This window comes from Neltuma alba, unplaced genomic scaffold (assembly GCF_004799145.2).
Source record: "Neltuma alba isolate B1F8T4 unplaced genomic scaffold, ASM479914v2 tig00011067_pilon, whole genome shotgun sequence".
NCBI classification, from domain to species: domain Eukaryota; kingdom Viridiplantae; phylum Streptophyta; class Magnoliopsida; order Fabales; family Fabaceae; genus Neltuma; species Neltuma alba.
In genome coordinates, this window is record NW_021635810.1 from 226,053 (window position 1) to 250,563 (window position 24,511).

Here is a 24,511-nt window from a genome sequence, read left to right on the forward strand (position 1 = left end):
AAGGTGTACTAATTTATAAAATTAGTCCTGCAACCAAAATGTTAGTGGAATGGCTTTAATAAATTAAAAAGCCGTTTATGCTGATAAAAGGGCATTTTAGTAAATGAATTTTATGCAAAGCTTAAAGAAAGTGTTATGACATGAGAAAATTTATAGATATTCTCTAGAATAAAAGAGAAATTATGGAGTAGACAGAAGAATTTTTTGAGCTCCGGAAGGCTGTCAAGAAAGCCAGAAAAAAACATGAGCCAAGTAAATTAGGAGGAAACTTAAGGATTAAGTTTTTATCCAATGGTTAGGATTCAATCTCCCTTATCCTCTACCGAATTTGTGACACTTGGCACTTTCTACAAGAATGATGTAAGGATGATTTAAGAAGATAACGTAATGATGATGCAAAAGTGCACTTGAAGTTCTAAGATTGCCCTTACTCTTTTTACTAGCCACGAAGGGCATTTTAATCCATTCAAGCTGAAGTTTTGGCTATAAATAGAGCCTCTCCTCCCCCTCCATTTCAACCAACATGAGAATACTAGGAGAAACTCTTGCAATTTTATTTTTTGAAGCATAATCAAGAGCAGGACACCTACCTCTGATCAACCAAGCTTGGATCTAAGGTTATTAGGTTGTTCTATGTTGTTTCTTGCTTTGTATTCTTGAGTTTAATGATTGAAAAATATGGAATCCCCTAAGGGGAGGTGCTAGCTGAAATTAATAAGAGTTAGGGGATAATGATTTTGATGTTAAACTTGGTTAGAACACATTGATTAGAGGTTGTTTCAAGTGGATCTATGTTGAAATTGGAAGAATTGTATAATATGGTTGTTGGGTATAGTGTTCAGCAAATATTAGATCTATACACTAGGATGAGATTTTCATAGTTTTGATGCTTCTATTGTGTTTAAAATGAAAAATGGTATAGGGTAAATCTAAAGAACAAGCATTGGAAGCATTAGAATTAAAGTTAGAATTTTTGGAGTTATGAACCCCCTATTCAGCCAAACTAATTTTTGGGAAAAGAGTTAGATTTTCATTAATCTAAGCTCATATTTGGATTCTTTGGGAAAAATTGTGTGGGATAAGCCTAAGGAAACAATTTTTACAAAGCTAGAATATTAATCCAAAAATTCAAAGAAAAGGTTGAGTTCAAGAGAGCTAGTCTTGAACTTTATGTAATCTAGTGGTCCTAATGGATTGCATGATCATCATGGTTATGTTTAGGACCTTGAAACATCCAAGAGGATGTTTGATGATATTGACCGAAGGTTCACATGGTTGGCAAATTAAGGGAATCAAAGGGAAAGCAAGAGGAAAGCTTGAAGTATAATGTAGTGAACTTACCTATTGTCATTACTTGATGTTGTATGCTTGTGTGTTGCTGTGTACATGTTATTTGAATGTTATTGTGACATGTTTTAATTACTGTAATTGCTATTCATGATGAGTAGATTATGTCTTCATGGCCATGCATCAAGAAGTTAGCTTTGAGCATGCTAATATGTCACTAATGAACAAGAGAATAAACAAGTTGCGTGTAGTGCATTAGCATCCATCTAGCATGATTAGTATGATATTGTTTGCTACTGAGATTCTCCCAAATCTCACCCTCCCTAACCAACCATTTAGGTCAATCAATGATGGGCAATAATGGCATAAGAAGCAAGGAGAAGAGAGTGGAAAATTGTTGATGTTAATGAATGAGGTTAATGTTCAATGTATAATTCTCCTATATTGTAAATTATGTTTATGAATGCTCGTGATATAATGTATGTGTTTAGAATGACTATGGCATGAATGAAAATGTATGAGAATGAATGAGAAAGAGTAAGCCCAGGTTTTATATGCCAAAGAAATAAACAGAATTAAAGCAAAAGTAAGTTAAGGGATAAAACGTAGGTTCTAGAGCAGTTAGATTTAAGCTTCAGTTTGACCTATCAAATGGACAAATTAAGCCACAAAATTTGACAGGCTTATAGTACACATCCTAAGCTTTAAACTCAAGGTAGATCACCTCAATTGGATGTGTATACAAGGAGATATGAATTTCCAAATTTGAGGCACAAAATCTAAAATTCTCAGATTTTACCAAATGAACAGTAATATGTATTGGTTAAACTATATAAATTGGCCAAAGATAAGTCTAATTTCATTAAATAGCATTAAAAGAGGTTTTTGTAAAATTTTAGAAAACCTCCATACGATTTTTTAAGAATTAGTTATGATTTTTCAAAGTTAGACCTGAAATCTGAAAAACATACAGTGAACAGTATTTTTTGAAAAGTAATGTTCTAAATGAGATTTTTGAGCTCAAGACCATCCAACATGGTCTAAAATGATTCTAATTGAACTCTAAGTCATTCCAGAAGTAAGGTGTGACATTTGGTCTAGAGGATGACTTGCTTTTGTACTTATAAGCTCGATATATTTCACTACAAGTGTGGAATGATAATGTAAGTAAATGATCTTAACTAATACTTATTAATTCTATGCTTTGATACTGACTTCTTTTTATTTTTCTTTGTAGGTTTCTCAAATCATACACACTAGATGAGTCATTCACATTAATCGAACGATTGAGCCACCCAATCAAATGTTTGAATACCTTAGATTACCTAGATTTTAGGGTGTTGCTAGAGTAGGGCAATTTGATTACAATTAAAGTTTGGTCTCAGCCCTTGTTGAGAGATGGCATCCTAAGACTCACACATTTCATACTCCATATGGAAAGTGCACGATAACATTTGAGGATGTTACTATGCAATTGGATATTAATTCATGTGTAAGAATGCTTGTCATTGAGAAAACTGACTTTAATTGGTTAGATGTTTGTGAATGGCTTCTTGGGATTACACTACTTGTAGATAGAATATATGGACAATGACTACTTATGAGTTAGTTGGCAGAGAACTTTGATCTCTTAATGACGCACACAATGTATAAGTTCAACAATTCACTCTTGCATATATCCTGAGGTTGATAATGCTAGATGAAAAATGTAAGACAAAACCCTTATTTAAGTACCACGTCCTTACGCTAATATAGAAGTTTTCATGACAAAATGACTGAAAATGAGATAATTTGACAACCATATGAATCTTTTGAAGTGCACCAACTAATTCTAGAGTATTGGTTGGCAATACCTGAAATTTGTCTTCATTTGATTCCTCTAAAATGTTTTCATATTATAGAATGGCATCATCCTGATTGCATACTTAGGCAATTCGGTCATCAAGAACCTTAGGCATATTGAAAGAAGTTATTGGACGAAAGTTATGATTTTCTTCTAATGAATATCCTACGTACATAAATCAATCATAATACCAAGCATGCAATTTGAAAGATAATTCAGATTTACAATATCAAGTGAGCTGTCAATTCTCAGCTCAATTAACATGTGCAAAGTTGCATGCCTATATATAAATATAAAATTAATAATATTATATGTTACTCCTCTACTCCTATGATAATTTCAATGAACATTAAATATTTTTTCATATATACCCATATTTAATAGGAAAAATCACAAAAAAAGACAGCTACAATCGAAAAATCACAAATAAGGACCCATGATAATATTAGTATAAGTTTTAACAACAATAGTATGGGTTTTGGTAACAATTTTTGTAAACAGGTTCTTGTGTGCAATCTTTTTATTTTGGCAGTCTTTTTTAATATTTTTCCTATTTAATAAGAGTATTGAGAGAGTAGAAGCTAATCTAATGTTAGAATTTAGTGTAGTTAATGAGATAATATTAAATGTCATTTGAATTTATGACAAATTTAATGCATTTAACTGTTTTTATTGGTATGTGTGAATTAGTTAGTTGTCTCTTATAATAAGGGTTATAGGGAATGGTCAATAAATAAGCAAGAGTAGTCACCAAACTTGTAGAAACTAGCAAAAGCAGTCAATAGCTAAATAAAAGTAGTCATCTGAGCTCTAGAAACAAATGTAGTCAATAGTCCAACAATAGCTGTAAATACTTAAATAGGAGTAGTCATTGGAGCTTCAGTAGTTAGTTTTCAACCAAGAGTGCTGAGGTGGCATTCTTAAAAGAGAGAGAGAGAGAGAGAAAAAGAAAAAAAGTGAGGAGTCTTTGCATCATTTTACAATATTTAAAAATTTTAAAATAGTCTAAGGGGTATGGTTTAGGATTTTGAAATTTACCTATCCCAATTTGTCATTTAGAAATTTTCAAGATGTCTTATTGTCTTTTTTTTTTCCTTATAGTTAAGGTGCGCCCAATACCCCGAAACATTTTCTTAGATGTACCAAGTGTCATGAAGTTATTTGTGGTGCAATTTTGCCCCTGAAGTATTTAAAATGGTGTACCCACATCCATTTTAACATGACTATTTTTTTATTGTTAGGTTTATGACTCCATTCAAATTTGACCAAAGTAATCCTATCTAGCATATGACATAAGTAGGTGACGTGGCTTTTTGTTATTGGGAATTTTTTATTTTGTTTAGAATCGTCTCTGAATGTAACTCCCCTACACCTTTTGATCTTCTTGACCGAACTCCTTTGAAAACCCTACTTCTTTCATCCTCATTCTCTCAATACTTCCTTATGGAAGGGAACCTACATGCTTATTTAAACTCAAACCCTAATTAAAAACCAAAACAACAGGTTGTGAGACTTGCGCAAGCCATGCCAAGCATAAGAAGGTGAATCTATTATGTCGTCATGGCATTTAGGAGAGCTTCCTATGTCTCGATCTGTGACCTAGTTAGGATTGTTATGGTCAAATTTTGAGCTGAGTCAAATTCATAGCCAATTCTTAACAATTGAGGGGTGAGAGAATGAGGATGAAAGAAATGGGGTTTCACTACTACACAATTTGAAATATTTGACACCCAATACTCAATGGTTATGAGAAGAACTGTAAAAAAAAAAAATGCATGGAACAAAACTTAACAATTTTCCCCAAAAATTGTCAACTATTGATTAGTTGACAGTTTTTCTCTAAAACCATCAAGTATTGTTTGTAAATAATTGATAGTTTTAGAGAAAAATTGTCAAATATTTAGTTATAAATCTTTGATATGAACTAATCCCCCTTTCGAATTTAGTCACCACTTTGCTTTCACACTCTCTTCCTAAGGTTTGACAACTCCATTCAAGCAACTTATCACTATTTTCACACTCTGCTCTTCTGTTTTTAGCTCATGGGTGCTTGTCTGTCACCTTTCACCGTCAACCACTTATCTGCTCGTCATGTTTCTAAGCTTCTCGCTGTCGCTGAAGGTCCGTTTTGATTTCTCTACCACTTATCATGAACCAGGCAGCTCTCCACTCTGCAAGGTTGTATTTGTTTCTTCTTGTTTCTCCAATTATTTGTTTGTTCCAATTTGTTGTTGTATTTGTTTCTTTTGTTCCTCCAATTATTTGTTTGTTCCCATTTCTTTCTTCATTTCCATGTTTCTTCTCCTCTATGCTTGTTGTTCCACTATGCCCTTAAATGTTGCCTTTTCAAGAGGGTTCCACCATCAGTTTGTGAGAGCCACTTAATTATTAATGGAATTGATGAAAGTTATAAGTGTTGGACAAAGCATAGGGGAGATAAGAGATATTAGTAATAATAGTCAAGGGCATAGTCAAAGTTGTGGAGCATCTAATTTTGACACAAGTACATATGAAGTTGACTGTCTTGAAGATACGGTGATTAAAGGGGAGCTCAAGGATTTTTCAGAGATGTTTGAGAGGTTGAAGAGTGACATGGAGACACCTCTGTATGAAGTTTGTACTAAGTTCAAAAATTGTCTGCTATTTTGAAATTGTATAACTTGAAGATAAGAAATGGTTAGAGTAATACAAGCTTCATAGAATTACTGTTGCTTGTGAAACAAATGCTACTAAAAGAAAATGAGCTTCCAAGCAAAACATACACAAAAGAGGTGTTGGGCTCTGTCAGCCTGAGCTATAAGAAGATACATGCTTGCTCTAATGATTTTATTTTGTTCAGGAAGGAACATAAATCATTAACCTAGTGTCCCAAGTGTAATGCCTCACACTACCAAGAGAACAAGAAGAGTTCGAAGAAAGCGTTATGGTATTCCCATTGTACCAAGATTCAGAAGCTTGTATAGTAGTGTATAAAATATGAGAAATCTAAGATGGCATATAGATGAAAGGATTAAAGATGGAAGGCTTCAGCATCCTATTGATTCTCCAGAATGGAATAAGTTCGACCTTTAGTTGGCTAGAGGGTTGTATCATTGAACAATATATTTGTGAAGAAACTACTAAATTTTCTACCTAATACTTAAAAAATATGAGTGATTTTAGGATTCTAGTATCTCGCCATGAGAGAAGAATGGGTGGAGAAGGGATTATGGGAAGAAAAGTTGTTACTATCTCAAACTAACAGTGGAAGCAAGCACATCTATATGTATTGTATAACTTTGAAGAGATTGAAGACTATGTGGATAAGCATTTTGATGAATTTAAGAGGGATAATCACAATAAACTTGAAAGTTGGTATGCCAAAGCATACAATAAACAATTTATATCATGGTTGAAAGAGCACGTGCACGGTAATTATAATGTTGATCCTAGTTTAATTTCTGAGATAATAAAGTTCTTGGCAAATGGACTGAGCAAACATGTAATGGCTGTCACAAGCTACCTCATCAATGGAGTCACTTTCTATACTAAAGAGCAGGATGATTGGAGTAAAATGCAAAATAGTGGTGTAACCCTTATAGCTAATACCATGCATATATCAAGTACCAAAGATAAAATTCCTATCTATGTAAGTATGTCATACTTTGGGGTGGTTGAGCATATTTGGGAGCTAGATTACATTGGATTTAGGGTTGCAATATTTGGTTGTAAGTGGGTGGACAATAATAATGCATTGAGGGTTAATGGCTTAGGATTCATATAGTTGAACTTGAATAAGGAAGCGTATAAAGAAGAGCCTTTGATTTTGGCTTCTCAGGCTAGATAATTTTGTTATGTTCCAGAACCTGCTACAAAAGGATAGTCTATTGTCTTGTTGACCAATAAAATGAATGAGGAGATGAGATTTGAAGATAATCCATTTCAAGGGACATCACTTGAAGATCTTTTGAATGAAAATGAGTCCATGTATATTAGGCATAATCACAATAAAGGAATATAGATTTCAAAGAAAGGAAAATTGCTTGTGAAGAAGATAAAAACAATTTATATTAAGAAGAACATACAAAAAGCTAAGAGTAAAAAGAGGAAAAGAGTTAGTTGATTATGTAAATTCTTTTTATTTGGTATTTGTAAATAGCCAATTTTGGTCTTGGTTTAATACTTTGTATTAAAATATAATGTCAATTTCTATTTTTAATTTGTTGTACGATCTTTGCTTTGTTGCTGCCTTTTGTTTTCAAAGCATAGAGCAGCCACCTCATTGTATTCTAGACATATTTTATGGTTATATATAATAACCGTAAAATATGTTAAATATTTTATACACACTTGACGGTTAGTGATAAGAACCGTCAAGTATGTTAAATATATACTTGATAGTTTTGATCAATAAACATCAAGTATTTAGTTGAAATATTTAATGGTTTTTAGTACAAATATTTGACAGTTATAAACAGTCAAATATGGTAAAAAATAATCGTCAAGCATTTATATTTTTGTAGTAGTAATTTTAGAGAAGTTTGGTTAAGAAGAGGCAGAAGGTGTGTAGGAGTCACATTCATAGCCAATTCTTAACAAATAAAAGAGGAAAATCCCAACAACAAAAGCCACAACACCAACTTATGTCATATTCTAGTTAGGATTGTTTTGGTCAGATTTGAGTTGAGTCATCAAATTAATTGTCAAACAAAACAGTTCTATTAAAATGGATGTAGGCACATCATTTTAAATACTTCAGAGATGAAATTGCACCACAAATAACTTCAGGACACTAAGTGCATATAAGAAATAATAATATCTCTATTGGAACACATGAGATAGAAATTTCATACTTAAATTGTTATTAAACCAATTCAATTATTAATAGACAAATATGTACATAGTAGGACTACATAATCTTCACAGAAAATGGACCTAAATATTTATACTAAGAGAAGTGTGGGTGTGTGTGTGTGTGTGAGAGATATACGTACTTAAAAAAAGCTGAAATTATTTTCAATGGCTAAAGCCTAAAATTATACAGAAGGGATTCGCAAATTGCAAAAACACTTTCAGATAATTACCATCGAATTTACTTAAAAATATAATTTTCTTAAAATATATTGATAATTATTATCAAATAATATCTACAGCACAGCGAGTAGCCACGTGTTATTTGTATAATTCATCATAATTTAATAATAAAAAAAATAAGTGGGTTTAAATGGTTCAGCTCTCAATTCTAACGAAATGTCCCTTTTATTTTTGACTTCAACAGAGCTAATCCAAGCACAATTTTTAAACCCCTTGAAACTCAAATTTGACATCCACTTAAGAAGATTTAAATGGGTGGACCTGATGATAGTTTTGAAAACTCTAAATTTATTTAAAATGATATTTAAAAAAAGCTAAATGTGCAAAAATAATAATAAACTTTTACTTAAAGTGTGCATAGTACTATAAGCTTTTCATAAGTACAAAAATACACATGAATTGATAAAGCTAGAGAAAAAAATGAAACAACCATTAAATTTGTCTAATGGCCGCTACCTTTTATGGTGTGACAGAGATAATGTTATGAAAGTATTAAAATGTCCCTAACTCAAAATGCAAAGAAGGGCAAGCATGTACAAATACTCATAAATTTTTATCCAAAATAAGCCAAACACCATTTTTTTTTCACATGTGTAAAACCACCCATGAACATGTAAATAATTTAATTTTTTTAGTTTTGGCAAAAAAAAAACTTAAATTTCATTATAGTATTATAATACTTGTTATGGATATAGTATCTTTATGGATGTCCATGTATCTATATTATCTCCCTTATCTCCCAGCATCTTTAATATCTTCCATTATCCCCATTATCTGCAATTATCTTTTATTATTATGTTATCTATAGATTCTATCAAAAATGTAAAGTTGTGCCTATAAATGGAGGTTATGTATAATGTATTCAGCATCCTTGAATAGAATGAGAAATACTTTCTCTTATTGATATTTTTTTCTTCTCTATTCTTCTTCTTTATTTATAACATGTTATCAGCATGGATGCTCTAAAGAAAGTATAATATTCTGATCTTCTTATTATTACTATGTATTATGTTTCATGGTTTATCGTCTATCCTCTATACTCTTCTACACTATGAGTATTTTTCCCCCCTAAATGGCTTAAAGCCATATGGTTTAAATTTTTCTATTTTATGGCCAGAAGCCATAAAACTTTGTTTTCTACTTTATGGCCAGAAGCCATAAAACTTTATTATTCTTTCTTATGGCTAGAAGCCATAAAACTTTATTATTCTTTCTCATGACAGAAGCTATAAAAACTTTATTTTCTATTTTATAGCTAAAAGTCATAAAAATTTTATTTTCTACTTTATGGCCAGAAGCCATAAAACTTTATTTTCTACTTTATGGTGATAAGCCATAAAAATTTATTTTCTTTCTTATGGCTAGAAGCCATAACTTTGATTTTTCTATTTTAATGACCAGAAGTCATAATTTTGATTTTCTAACATATGGCTAGAACCCATATAATTTTTAACTCATGACCAGAAGTCATTCAAATGTGATTTTATCTGACTAAATGGCTAGAAGCCATGTATATATTTATTTTTGAGAAATATTTATTGTTTATTTGTTAATTTATCTTGATTTTATAAATATGATTTTAAAATGGTTATATCCGCAGAGACAATATACCAAATTTTGTCCCTTTCTCATTTAATTTTCTTTCATTTGTTTCCTTTTGGTAACTTATGATTCTTTTTCTTTTCTTCTTATTGACGAAGAGCAGTATAATTTCCATATATGCCAATTTTTTTAATATTATATTCTTTTGTTATAATGCTATCATGTCAAACCTTACAAAACTTTAGTTTGTGGCTCTTGACATTACTGGGAAGAACTATTTATCTTGGATACTATATGCGAAAATTCATCTAAATGTCAATGGTCTGAGAGACACAATTAAGGTAGAAAATAAGGCATCTAATCAAGAAAAGGCTAAAGCTATGATCTTTTTACTCCATCATTTACATGAACAACTAAAAATGGAATATTTGACTATTAAAGACCCACTCTTCTTTGGAATAGTTTGAAAGAAAGGCATAACTACTAGAAAACTTCATTCTCCCAAAAGCTCTTTATGAATGGATGCGATTGTGCCTACAAGATTTTAAAATTGTTAGTGAGTATAATTTTACGATATTTAGAATCAGTTCTTAACTGAAATTATGTGGAGAAAAAGTCACTGATGAAGACATGTTAGAGAAAACATTCTCCACATTTCATGCATCCAATGTGCTCCTGCAGTGGCAATATTGTTAAAAAAGCTTCAAAAAGTATTCTGAACTAATTCTTGCCTTTGTATAGCTGAGCAAAATAATAAGCTTTTAATGAAAAATCATGAATTCTGTCCAACTAGATCCACTCCATTCCCAGAAGCGAATGTAGTAGTAAATGGACCAACATGTGGTCGTGGACAAGGACATGGACATGCACGAGGCCGTCACATTGACCATGGATGTGGTCATGGTCATAATCAAGGTGGTTCAAATTCTTACTCAAAGAGGGCAAAGAATGATGAGAATTGCAAAAGAATGACTAGTGGAAGTAATAACCACTCTAAAGATTCGTGTTATCATTGTGGTGGGAATGGTCATTGGTCACATACTTGTCATACACCGAAACATTTTGTTGACCTTTATCAAGAATCACTTAAAAATAAAAGTAAAGGCAATGACAAAATGCCAAGGGTAGAAACCAATTTTGTTGATGAAGAGAGTGATTCTGATTATGAAAACATGGATGTCACTCATTTGGATATTGCTGATTTCTTTGCTGATCCTAATAGTAAGATTGATCACCTGATTGGTGATGGGAATGTTCAACAATAAATTACTTTAGTGAAGTTAAATTTTTATGACTTAATTTTTCCTCCCTTTTTCATATTTTTTTAAAAAATAAAGTTTATACTTTCAATGTTGTTATCTTTCCAAATTAATAAAATTATGAGTCTTTTTCTTTTATTAATTTTGTTTTTTTTCCTTCCCCTCTCTTGACTATGTTCCTTGTAACGAAGAATGGCTTTTATTGACGTCAATCATGAGGATTTATGTCTTGTTGATAGTACAACAACTTATACAATACTTAGAAATAAAAAGTATTTATCTTTTTTGGTAATGTAAGAAGCCAATGTTCAGACTATATCTGGAAGTACAAAACTGATTGAAAGCTCTAGAAGAGCCAATATATTGTTACCTGGAGGAACAATATTATACATTAATAGTGCATTTTACTCGACTAAATCTAAAAGAAATTTGTTAAGCTTCAAGGATATTCGCAAGAATGGATACCATATTGAAACAACAATTGAGAAAAATCAAGAATATCTTGCTATTACAAAGTCAACCTCTAATAAAAAATGCACACTAGAAAGATTGCCTGCATTTTCTTCTAACTTGTACTACACAATTATTAGTACAATTGAAGTACACATCATTATAAACCAGAGTTTATAAATGATAACAAATTTAATGTTTGGCATGACCAGGTAGGCCATCCCGAGACAATTATGATACGAAAAATAATTAAGAATTCATGTGGACATCCAATGAAAAGTCAACAAATACCACAATCCAATGTTTTCTTATGTAATGCATATTCCAAGGAAAAGTTAATTGTTCAGCTCTCACCAGGAAAACTAGAAAGTGAGCCGCTCACTTTTCTAGAATGCATACAGGGAGATATTTGTGGATCAATACACCCACCATGCGGACCATTTAGATATTTTATGGTTCTGATTGATGCATCAACAAGATGAATGCATGTTTGTTTATTATCTTCGCATAACTTGGCGTTCGCAAGACTATTGGCTCAATTAATCATATTAAGAGCACATTTCCCTAATTTTCTCATCAAGAAAATACGTCCTGATAATGTTGGTGAATTTACTTTACAAGCTTTTAATGATTATTGTATGTCTCTTAGGATTGATATTGAACATCTTGTGGCTCATGTGCATACACAGAATGGACTTGCAAAATCATTGATCAAATGCTTACAATTAATTGCGAGACCATTACTTATGAGATCAAATCTCCCAATTTCTGCTTGGGGACATGCAATTTTGCATGCAGCAATGTTAATTAGTATCAAGACAACAAGTTATCTCAAGTCCTTCCCTTTACAATTAGTTTTTGGTTAGAAACCCAATATTTCCCACCTAAGAACCTTTGGATGTACTGTATATGTTCCAATTGCTCCCCCATAACGTACTAAGATGGGTCCCCAAAGAAGGATGAGAATATATGTTGGATATGTATCTTTTACTATAATAAAGTACCTAGAACCATCCACAGGAGATTTGTTCACGGCTTGATTTACCGATTTTCATTTTGATGAGTCAATTTTTCCAACATTAAGGGGAGAAAATAAGAAGTTCAAAAAGGACATTAGCTGGAAAGAATTATCACTATCTCATCTTGATCATCACACAAAAGAATATGAATCGGAAGTTCAAAAGATAGTCAATTTACAAAGTTTAGCTAATCAATTACCAGACACATTTACTGACCCGAAGAGAGTAACAAAGTCACATATTCCAGTTGTTAATGCTCCTATTAAAATTGATGTCCCTGATGGACAACCAATTGTGAATGATTCTAAAGTATGCATGAAGTGTGGTAGGCCCATCGGTTCCAAAGATAGAAATCCTCGAAAGAAAAAAGGAGCTAAAAGTATAGATGATCCAGTTGAGAATAATTTAGAAAAGTTAGCAACTCTAGAAAAGTTATTAGACAACGCTAACATCCTAATTCTCAAAGAAAGCTGGGTACCTAAAATATGTGAAAATGATGATATCTCAATTGATTATGTTATGAATGGGATAAGATGGGACCGGAGTGAAGTTGACGTCGATGATAGTTTCTTTTATAATGTAGCACTTCATGTGATAAATGATAATGAGGATCATGAACCAAAGTCAATTAGTGAATGTAAACAAAGAAAGGATTGGCCAAAATGAAAAGGTGCAATTGAGGCAGAATTAAAATCACTAGAACAGCAAAAAGTTTTTGGACCAGTAGTCCTTACACCTGAAGATGTAAAACTAGTTGGATATAAATGGGTTTTTGTGCGAAAGATAAATGAAAAGAGTGAAATCATACGATACGAGGCATGACTTCTTGTCCAAAGGCTTTCACAATGACTTGGTATTGATTTTGAAGAAATTTATTCACCAGTAGTGGATGCAAATACTTTTCGATACTTGATTAGCCTCGCAGTAAATGAAGGGCTCAATTTACATCTAATGGATATTGTTACAGCCTATCTATATGGGCCACTTAACAATGACATTTATATAAGACTCCCTCAAGAGCTGAAATTGCCAAAAGCATACAATTCATACTCTCGAGAACGATACTCAATTAAGTTAAACAAATCCCTATATGGATTAACGCAATCAGGGAAAATGTAGCATAACAGGCTTAGTGAGTATCTATTGAGAAAGGATATAAAAATGATGCAATATACCCATGCATTTTTATGAAAAGATCAGGAAATGAGTTCGTTATAATCACTGTGTATGTTGATGATATAAATATTATTGGAACTTTTGAAGAGCTTGAAAAGGTAGTGAATTGCCTAAAGAAAAAAATTTGAAATGAAGGATCTAGGAAGAACAAAATTTTGCCTTGGATTACAAATTGAGTATTTGAAAAATAAATTTTTTTTATATCAAGAAACTTATACAAAAAAGATCCTAAAACGTTTTTATATGGATAAATCACATCCATTATGTACTCCAATGGTTTTAAGATCTTTAGAGGTGGATAAGGACCCTTTTAGACCTCGAGAAATCAGGAAAAAAGGTGATGAAGAGCTACTTGTTCTAGAAGTATCATATCTTAGTGCAATTAGAGCACTAATGCATCTTAATAATCATACGTGACCTGATATATCATTTGCAATTAATTTGTTAGCAAGATATAGTTCTTCATTAACGCGAAGGCATTGGAATGGAGTTAAACACATCCTTTATTATCTTAAGGGTACAATGGAGATGGGATTATTTTATTCAAATGCATCCAAGACTGATCTTGTAGGCTATGCAAATGCTGGATTTCGGTCTCACCCTTATGTCAGTAAATCACAAACTGGTTATTTATTCACATATGGTGGTACAGCCATTTCATGGCGATCTATGAAACAAGCTATATCAACCACATCATCTAACCATGCAGAGATTCTAGCAATGCATGAAGCAAGTCGGGAATGTGTATGGTTAAGGTCCTTAATGCATCACACAAATTACTTGTGGCTTGTCTTCTGGTAAAATGATCTCAACAATACGATACGAAGATAATACTACATGTATTACCCAACTAAAAGAAGAGTACATCAAAGGAGATAGAACAAAGCATATCTCCCCAAAATTCTTCTTCACTCTCGTGATCTTCAAAAGGATGATGAAGTCAATATCTAGCAAATTCGTTCCAATGAAAATTTAGTAAAATTATTCACCAAATCACTTCCAGCGACCACGTTCGAGAGGCTTGTTCACGACATTGGACTTTGTAGACTCAGAGATATCAACTGACATTGTCAAGAAGGGGAGTAAAAGCATGTTGTACTCTTTTTTCCTTGTCTATGGTTTTTCCTATTGGGTTTTCCTAGCAAGGTTTTTAGCGAGGCAGCACTATGAAATATATCAATAAATGTTGCACTCTTTTTCTTCTACTAGGTTTTGTCCCACAGGGTTTTCTTAGTAGAAGTTTTTTAATGAGGCACATATTTAGTTATGGACATCCAAGGAGGAGTGTTATGAATATAATAATGGACATCCAAGGAGGAGTGTTATGAATATAATATCTTTATGGATGTCCACGTATCTACCAGTATCTCCCTTATCTCCCAGTATATTTAATGTTTCCCATTATCCCTATTATCTGCAATTATCTTTTATTATTATGTTATCTGTAGATTCTATTAAAGATATAAAGCTGTGCCTATAAATAGAGGCTATGTATAATGTATTCAGTACCCTTGAATAGAATGAGAAATACTCTCTCTTATTGATATTCTTTTCTTCTCTATTCTTCTTCTTTATTTATAACAATGCTAATAATTTTATGATTAGCTTTAATTTAACCCTTTCATTTTATGTGTATTTTCCATTCCTTAATGATGATACTGTTAGTTTCATTAATTAAAAAAATATTGATTCAACAAATTTTAATACTAACTCATCAATTAAATATGAAAATATTAATCATTAATGTAAAATTCCTAAATTGAAAAATATTTAAAATAAAAGCTATGAAAATTGTTTGATTTTTAACATAAAAAACACATATTTTAATATATAAAAATATTAAATTATGGTCAGCATTTAAATTTATTTATTTATTATTAATTAGATCAATAGTGTTATATAAAGGGGCTGAAAATACACTTTATAAGTTTAAGAGATTAAATTAAAACAGCATATAAAAAAAGAGATTAAATTAAAACAATATATAAACTTAGAGGACTAGAGGTATATATTAACTATAAAATTATTAGTATTATAATAGTATAATAAAATTTAATAGAGATTTTTTTTGTCAAAACTAAAAGAATTGATTTACTTGCATGATGTTTATGGGTACTTTTACCTACTTGAAAAAAAATATACGGTGCTCGATGCATTTTGGCTAAAAATTTATTGGTATTTTCACACCTTTACTCATTTTTCTAGTTAAGGGTATTTTGGTAGTTTCATAAAATTAACATGGATCCCAACCCAAAAAGTTCGTGTATATTTCTACACTTTTAAAAAGCTTATGGTGCTAGGCACGTTTTGTTATAATATTTTTAATTATAGGTGCTGCTATATGTACTCATAATTTATTAATTTGTAAGAGAATTACAGCTAGAAATTGATGATGCAGCTCCCCGCCGCATGCGCCTAGATTAATTATGTCCCATAAATTGGACTAAAATCAAAAGCAAACAGATCACACACTGTCGGCAAAAAAACAAACTACACATTATATATAGACGTAAGGAAAGGGTTGTTCTCTTAGCATAATACCCCTCTGGTTCTTAAGATAAAACATACTCTTCTGGTCCTATTTATAAGACAGATAGAGAAGATTTTTTTGGTCCTATTTATAAGGCACTGAGAGAAATTTTTTGCATAGATGAACAATTTTATCCTTCATTTATTATTATGTTGACTTTGTTTATATGAGGTATGATGTATATTAAATAGGGATAAAGTTGAAAAGTTATTAAATTTTAAATGTGAGTTAATGAAGTTTAAGATTTTTTTGTTCTGTGTGAAACATATTGGAAGTGTCTTATAAATAGGACCAGAGAAGTACTTGTTAAGTTGATCACAATCTTAACTATAAAACATATTTCTCATATTTATCAATTTTTTTAAATTATTTCTGTTGATATTTTTTCAACCACAATCAAGTAGAGAGGGAAGGAGGATATTAAGAAATATAATTATGATGTTTTAGGAAAAAAATGTCATATCTCTTATAATTAATTAACTTACCCAACTTTCTTAATCTAATCAAATTAGTTAAATAGGTCTTATATTGAGTACACAAAAAGTGTAATCTTTTATGTTGATAATAAATAAACTGTATTGCATCATTTTATTTTTATCGTCCTGCTTTTTTTTAAAAAAATATTTTAATTTGTAGCAATTTCAATCCTGCTTTAGCATATGAGTAGTATACATAGGAACAGATAATTCCTACCAGCTACAATTTTTGTTATCCTAGTGCACATATTCCAAAGACAAATTTTAAGCTCTTCATTTCACGGGAGTTGTTGCAGTTTTATAGTTTTCAAGTGACTTTTGCCCACGGATTCCCAATTATACGAGTATGTATGTGTGCGTGTGAATTTTCTAGAGTACCAAACCAACCAACCAAACCTTGTTTTTTTAATGCACCGACAGTCATCAACCAAACCTCAAGTTATCTTTTATATGAGAAGCTTGAGATAATGAAGTTAGACCTTAAGCCCAGAAGGCACATTTGTGAGTGGGCAAGAGGGGAAAGAAAATAGCTAGACTGATACAGAATGATGAAGATATCGTTTAGCTTCGTCTTCCTAATTTCCATTCTCTCCATAATAATACTTCTCCAACCCCAGAATTGCAGGGCAGCTTCTCTTTCACGGCGCCACAAGAAGTTTCCGGCGAACGACACCTTCTCCTCCGCCGCCGCCGCCGCCGACACAACCACTGCAGCTTGTGACTCCGACCACCGCTGCCTCATCGCCGATGTGGTCGGCACCGACTCGGTCGATTCTGATCCTCGATTTGCGAGCACATTGGCCTCAACTTCACTCCCAATCACCACCAAGACCCTTACCCCTAGTGGACCTTCAGTTAGCTGTCCAACAAGTAACGGACGCTATACGAGCTGTCTCGGTGACAGGAAAACCGTAGCTCCCGGAAGCGCGGTTTGTAGGGATACGTACCAACGAGGCTGCTATGGAAAGTCGTAAGATGCTTCATAATAAGTAGATTTTATTAATTGAGCCTACTTTGCTTCAAACAATCTCTGTTTTAATCATGTATATATGTATTCATCTGTTTATGCACTGGCACTGCTGTTTAATTTGTATTCCTGGACTAGCTTCTTTGATGTGTGACGTGATGCTTTGTTTACTCTGTGCTTTTATTTGTTCTAAGTTCATTGACTCGTGTTATTGATATAAACAGTTGCCTCAACATCAGTTTTAACCCGCGTTTTTTTCATACCTCGCTGAGTGGAGACTGAAACCTTTGGCTCGTCAGAAATTAACTCGTTTCGTTACGCTTAACTCCGGTTAATATAACATAGAAGAACTGCAGAAATTCGAAAATTGTGACGCTTCACGGCTCAGAATAGAATGGGCCACTAAAAATCTTCTACATAGGCCGTGCTCAACATTTTCATCAGGGTGTTCAATTGACCAAAAATACAGTCCAGTTGAACTATATGCTTAACATTTTCTTCTCGGTGCTTTTTTTCCCCCCTCCTTTTTTTGGGTATAAAATGCTTCTTCACTCAGCTTGAGATGCTTACTCACGTCTTCCATATCATCTTCAATTCCCTCTTCTTTTAAAAAAGATATAAAAACTAGCACTAACAATATAAAATTACAAATACAATTGAATTCAATTACCAAAGTAGATTCTTTTCCTCTTATATCAAATATAGGAGAGACAATACTATTTGTCACCAGTTCAAACATCATTAGTGCTGGAGTCCACAGATCGGAAATAAATTAACTTAAATTTCATTAACCATTTCTCAAAATTTATTAATTTTTTAACTTTATTTTTATTTAATATATATGTGTAATTGAATGAAAAAGTCCAAAAAGTAACAGTCCACGCATGGTCATGATAACAAACATTAGGAGGGGGGGGGGGAGGCAGATAGAACTGAACGGAGAATGGGAATTTGAATTCTTATTCATCTTTCCATATCACTACAAACTTGAAAATATTATCGACATGACTAGAAGCAAGGCCCTTAATACAAAACTAAATCTCTTTTTTGTCTAACTTTGCTTTATAATTAATTTTTTTATAAGTACATATGTTTTCTTATTCAAGACAATTCTGTTCTTTTATGTAATTGTTGTAGTTGCCTTGCGGGTTCATCCTCTGATTCAAGAAATGTTTTTTTTAAAAAAAGAAATACTTCCAAAAATGAAAGTGAGATACAAAAGCATGGAAGAAAGAATAAATTTAAAAATACTCTTCCGGTTCTTAATGTAAAACTTAATTGTAAAATTGACCTTGGTTCTAAATATTAAACTTATTTATCATATTTATTAATATTTTCTAAATTATCCTATTGATACTTCCTCAATCATTATCAAATAGAAGAGGAAATAATGATATTAAAAAAAGATGATTATGGTATTTTAATAAAAACATATCATATTTCTTATGTAAGTTATACTTAACTTTCCTAATCTAATTAAATTAGTTAAATAGTTATTACATTACATTAAGAATCGGGTAAATATTAAAAAAGTCATGGGACCCACCAATGTGTTGCAAGTGTTATAGTTGGTATATACTCATAATTTGCATAGGGAAAAATGATGACAATGGGACCCACTGAAAGAAGGAATAACAAGCTTCTATATAGAAAAAGTTGTATTATTAATACTCTTTTAATCATAATCAAATAAAAAAAATAAGAAGAATACTAAGAAAGATGATTATAATATTTTTAAAAAATTATGTCATATTTCTTATCTAACTTATTTAACTTTCTTTATATAATTAAATTAATTAAATATGTCTTATGTTAAATATAAGTATTAAAAAAGTCATGGGCCCACTGATGTAATTGGCATATACTCAATTACTCATATAATTTGCATAAGAAAAAATAATGACAATGGGACCCACTGAAAGAGGGGAGAAGAAAGCTCTATATATAAAAGGTGGTATCATTGTCACACCGAAAAAGGGTTGATTATTTTCACTCTTCGTGGGGCCAAGGTTTATGAAGTCGCTCGAATTCCTTCCTGGGACCCACTGAATTAATGATCTTATAGCATAATAATATAAATGCTCTTTTATAGGTGGGAGATGATCCTATTTTTATCAGCTATCTGATTCTATCTTGAATCTTTAATATAATAAAATCTAATTAGTTAATTTGAGAAGATTAAAAAAATTACTAAATTATATGATTTCTCTAAAATATTTAAGCGTATTATTAGATTATATGTTAATTTAAGAGTGTATCAGATTAGTTTAGAGAAATACAATAAATATAGATACTTTAAAATAATTTAATAGCTTTCTTAATCTTTTCAAATTAATCATGTGACTTTTATATTAAGGATTTGGGGTAGTGGTTATATCTACCTTTATAATTTTCCTTTTAAAAAAAGGGTTAAAATTGAGGAAATCACTCCATTTGGTCTATAGTTCAACCTCCTTGGGGACATCTTCGGCTTTTTCTTCTGACTATGAGACAATTCACCCCTACCTTTCTCTCTTCTGCGCACTTGTTTATATTCATTTAACTTGAAATAATAAAATTAGTCTACGATACCATTCCTGGACATTATCAGTAAATTTTATTCTTCAATAAAAAGGTAGAAAAGATCAATCAGCTGGTCTTAGAGTTCCTACCAAATTTTAAACAAGTACCTATAAATCTGAATTTTTTTTAAAAAAATTATCCTTATAGCCTAAAATGTTACATTAATGTTAATCCCTCTGACATTAATAAAATATTTCATTCCTTCAAATGTTCCAAATGTGCGTTGACATATACGTCAACATCTATATATGTATGCACAGTGTGGTCCACGTATTTTCAGATGCAATTATGCGGTATCAAAGAAAGAGAACTTGAAACACATTTGTTTTGATCTTGTAGAGACCAATTGTATAATCTTTTGCATACTATAGTAGAAGTTCAAAATTTTTAAACTATAAGATTGATATAAGAATTAATTATTTAATAATTAATTGATTTTTCTTAAAAAAATACTCTATATTTATTTGCAGATGGGTCGAGGGCCTTGCTGACGAAAAGTCTGAAACCAATTCAAGGGATGTTTATCATATTGATGCAACCATTAGAATACAAATGATCTTTTTCCATTTTTTTAAAACCACAGGGATATGAATTTTTATTGCATGTGTCCCTATCTTCAAACTCAAGTGATCCATCACTTTGGGAAATCAAAAGCTGTGATTGAATTTGGAGGAAGCTTGAAAGTCATCTCCTTTCCAATCTCTATAAGACTTTGCACCAGAGCAATCTGCACACATAAAAATGTCTGGATAAATAATTTTCAAATAAACTCCACTTTCACAGACCAATTTTAATATAACAACAAATTAATACTCCTCCAGTCTTTAATATAAGACCCATTTAACTAATTTGATTAGATTAATAAAGTTAGGTAAGTCAGTTAATTATAAAAAATATGACATGTTTTTCCTAAAACACTATAATCATCTTCCTTAATATCCCTTCTTCTTCTACTTGATTATGGTTGAAAGAGTATCCATAAGGGTAATTTAGAAAAAATTAATAAATATGATAAATATGTCTTATATTTTGGATCAAAATCAACTCAATAATTAAGTTCTATATTAAGGATCGGAGGAGTAACACAGACATATATATGGATGTATGTAATGTACCTTCGTACGCTCTTTGAAGGAATTCTCTTCCTCTACATCAGCAGATGGAGCACAGTCTTTGTTGCCTTTGTTGATTTTGCATTTACGTCTAACCCATTTAAAGTGATCTTAAAATTCGTAGGATTGTCATTGAAGTTCACAACCTACCAAATATTTTGAATTTCAAATGAGAAAAAAGCACACAAATTTCAGGGTTTTTCCTCTCTATTTCTTAGTTGGAAACAAAGATCATCATGGATTAAATTTAATCACCTTTACTTTTATGTAATTCTTCTTTTCCGTTAAACTTGTGTAAGCAATTACGGATGTAACAACTGAAGAAGGAGCTTTAAGTGTTGAGTTCAAATACATTGCTCCACTAGAGTCTGAGAATAGCTTTTGCAAATAATAGCTTGGGGTTCCATAACTTTGATGAGAATCAAATACAATAGCATCGGGCAACCATCTATATATAATTATTTACAAGCAGTTTTTATAAATATTAATAATGTAAAAAGATAACTTTATAACAAAAAGGATAAGAAAACATTACCTTTGGTTGTTTTTGTTACCAAAAAGTGGTGCATAGCTAACCATTTCGATGACCTCACTGTTGGAAGAAAAAGTGAAAATAATTGATTAATGTGGCTAACTAACTAATTAACGACTCGTATGAAATTTTGATAATCCGGCAAATAGCATACCTATTTTTCTCTAATCCCATAAGAAATGCAGATTCACCCAATGCAGACAAAAGTGTTCCCTTCCCAGCATCTTCCTTCCAAACAGCATATTCACTAACAAAAGCTTTTGGTCCAAAACGAGGCATATGATCGAACTTGGTGTACAATGAGAAGAACTGCTTAGCATTTAAATATATATGGAAGTCATATAGCTCTGCTGGATGATCCAATGGTTTTTTGGTAGCATCACAATTTGATATAATTTGCATTTCTGGGTATGCATGCTTTATGGCATCATTGAATTTAAGGTAGCTTTCTCGATAGTTTCTTTTATCACAATCCTCGTTTCCAATACCGATGTATCTCAAATCAAAAGGTTTGAAGTGACCTAAAGAAGCTCTTACTTTACCCCATCTTGATGTAACAGGACCTCTTGCAAATTCAATACCATCAAGAGCTTCCTAAAAATTAATTGATAAAAAAATTAATTAAAGTAAACCATAAAATAAAGAAAAAAAAAGTTATACTTGAACCATAGGACCAATGTCGCTGATGTTGACTTCATCATGGTGGCTAATACCATTGTTAAATACCCATATTGCGGTCGTACCAAGATCCTCGGATAACTATAACAAAAAATTAATAATGATTATTAGGTTATAAAAATAATGTTAGGTTTAGAAATTCAGAGTTTAAAGTACATACTTGAAGAAACTCTAAATAACCAAATCCATCGTCGACCCAATAACCCCAAACATCATTAAAGTGACCAAGCCTCTTCTCCCAGGATCCAATGGTATTCTTCCACCTAAATGCATTTCTCATATATTCACCTTCAACATAACAGCCACCTAATCTAATGGGAATGCTAGATTTTAATTGCAAAAGAAAAAAAATTGAATTTGACAAAACATGTTAACTTTAAGCATTCTTCATGTTAAGCACTGTGCTTACCAGGAAATCTAAGAAATGTTGGCTTCAAATCAGCCACTTTTTGAAAAAGGTCTTTTCTGAACCCATGTCCCTAATTAAAAATGCAAAGTATAGAGCGTTAAAAAAAGAAGAAGAAGAAGAAGTAATCATTATAATTTCTTAAATATGCTTAAAGTTGTGAGTTGATGAAGTATTCAAGACCTTGTATGTGTCTGGAGGCATTGCTGAGACCTGATCCAACCAAAGAACTCCTTTTTGGTCCATTGTCAATTGGAGGCTTGCTTTGACATTTGACGCTTTGGCTTCTAGTATAGTTTCAAACCTTTTCCAGTTTGCAGCATAAGTTGCAGAAGCCCTAAAAAAGATAAAATAAATTATAAGGTGTATGCATACAAATACTTCAGTGTGCAAGCCCAATAGACTTGTTAAGTACTTGATGTTATTTGAAGTCAATTCTTTCCCATTTTCTCCGATAAACGCCACTTTCAAATTAATTGGTCCCAAGGAACGAAGATAGAATACAACTCTATATTGTTTTCCTTGCTCAATATTCTGGAAGAACAAGCAATATACAAGTATCAAGACATAATGAGTATTTATATATAATCTAGCAATCAGATCTTCAAATATGTGTGTCCCTATATACATATAGAGAGAGAGAGAGAGGGGCTTACCATGCCCCAAAAACCAGGATTAGAAAGACCAACACCGTTAGGACATTCAGCATGAGAAGGGCAATGGATATCCAGTTTGACAGCCATTTTATTACTAGAAAACAAGGAGGTAGGTTCATTTTGAACATTAATGTTTGATCTATTTCCTATTACAGTCCATGGAGAGATGCTTGAGGGAATTGTTGTGCCTCCAGCTTCAAAACCTTAACCAACAATTCAAGTAGTTTGTGTAAGGTTGATTATAAATAATCTGAAGAAGAAAAATCTTAGAGAAAGATTATGGAAATGGCTTTTACCTCTATTGTTGACAAGCTCTGCCCACAATCCTCCAGCTCCAGCATGATTAATTTCCTACAAAATAGTATTCTAATCATTTCTAGAAATATGTGATGAAAAAGTATGAGCAAATTAAACTTAAATATATATTTCATGGGATTAATGTCCACCTCAAAAAATACTCCAAAAAAATATTTGGAAATTGGCTTTCCTGCAGAATCAGCGTCCGCAACTAATGTAGAATTAACGTTGCTGTCAGCAAGAGTTTGAAATACAAGAGAAGGAGAGAAAGCTATGAATAAAAGCGCAGAAAATATAACTTTCGAAGAAGCCATTGGGATTAACTAACTTCTAATTCATAGTTGTGATTCTCTAGGGTCAATATTGAATGTATTTATAGTTTTTTAGGTAGACTTATTTACATTGATTAATAATGGATTACTTTAAATGCTAAATTGTTGTTAGATTTAGAAATTATTAATACCACTAGATTTTCTGTAGCCATCTGTCAGTGGCATGCCCATCTAAATTCTTTAATTATTTGTACTTTGCAGATTTTCTTTCAACAAGTAGCCTTTTGTCTAAAAAGGTTAGTATTTTCTTTAAAATTTTTATAGTTCAACTTTTTGCCAATGTGACAAATAGTGATATTTGATTTGGACTATTT

At 31.8% G+C, this 24,511-nt stretch overlaps 1 pseudogene; it reads right to left on the bottom strand.

The window, feature by feature from the left end:
- Nucleotides 1–20,818: 20,818 nt before the first annotated feature.
- On the bottom strand, nt 20,819–24,179 carry LOC114761041 (alpha-L-arabinofuranosidase 1-like; annotated as a pseudogene).
- Nucleotides 24,180–24,511: the final 332 nt, after the last annotated feature.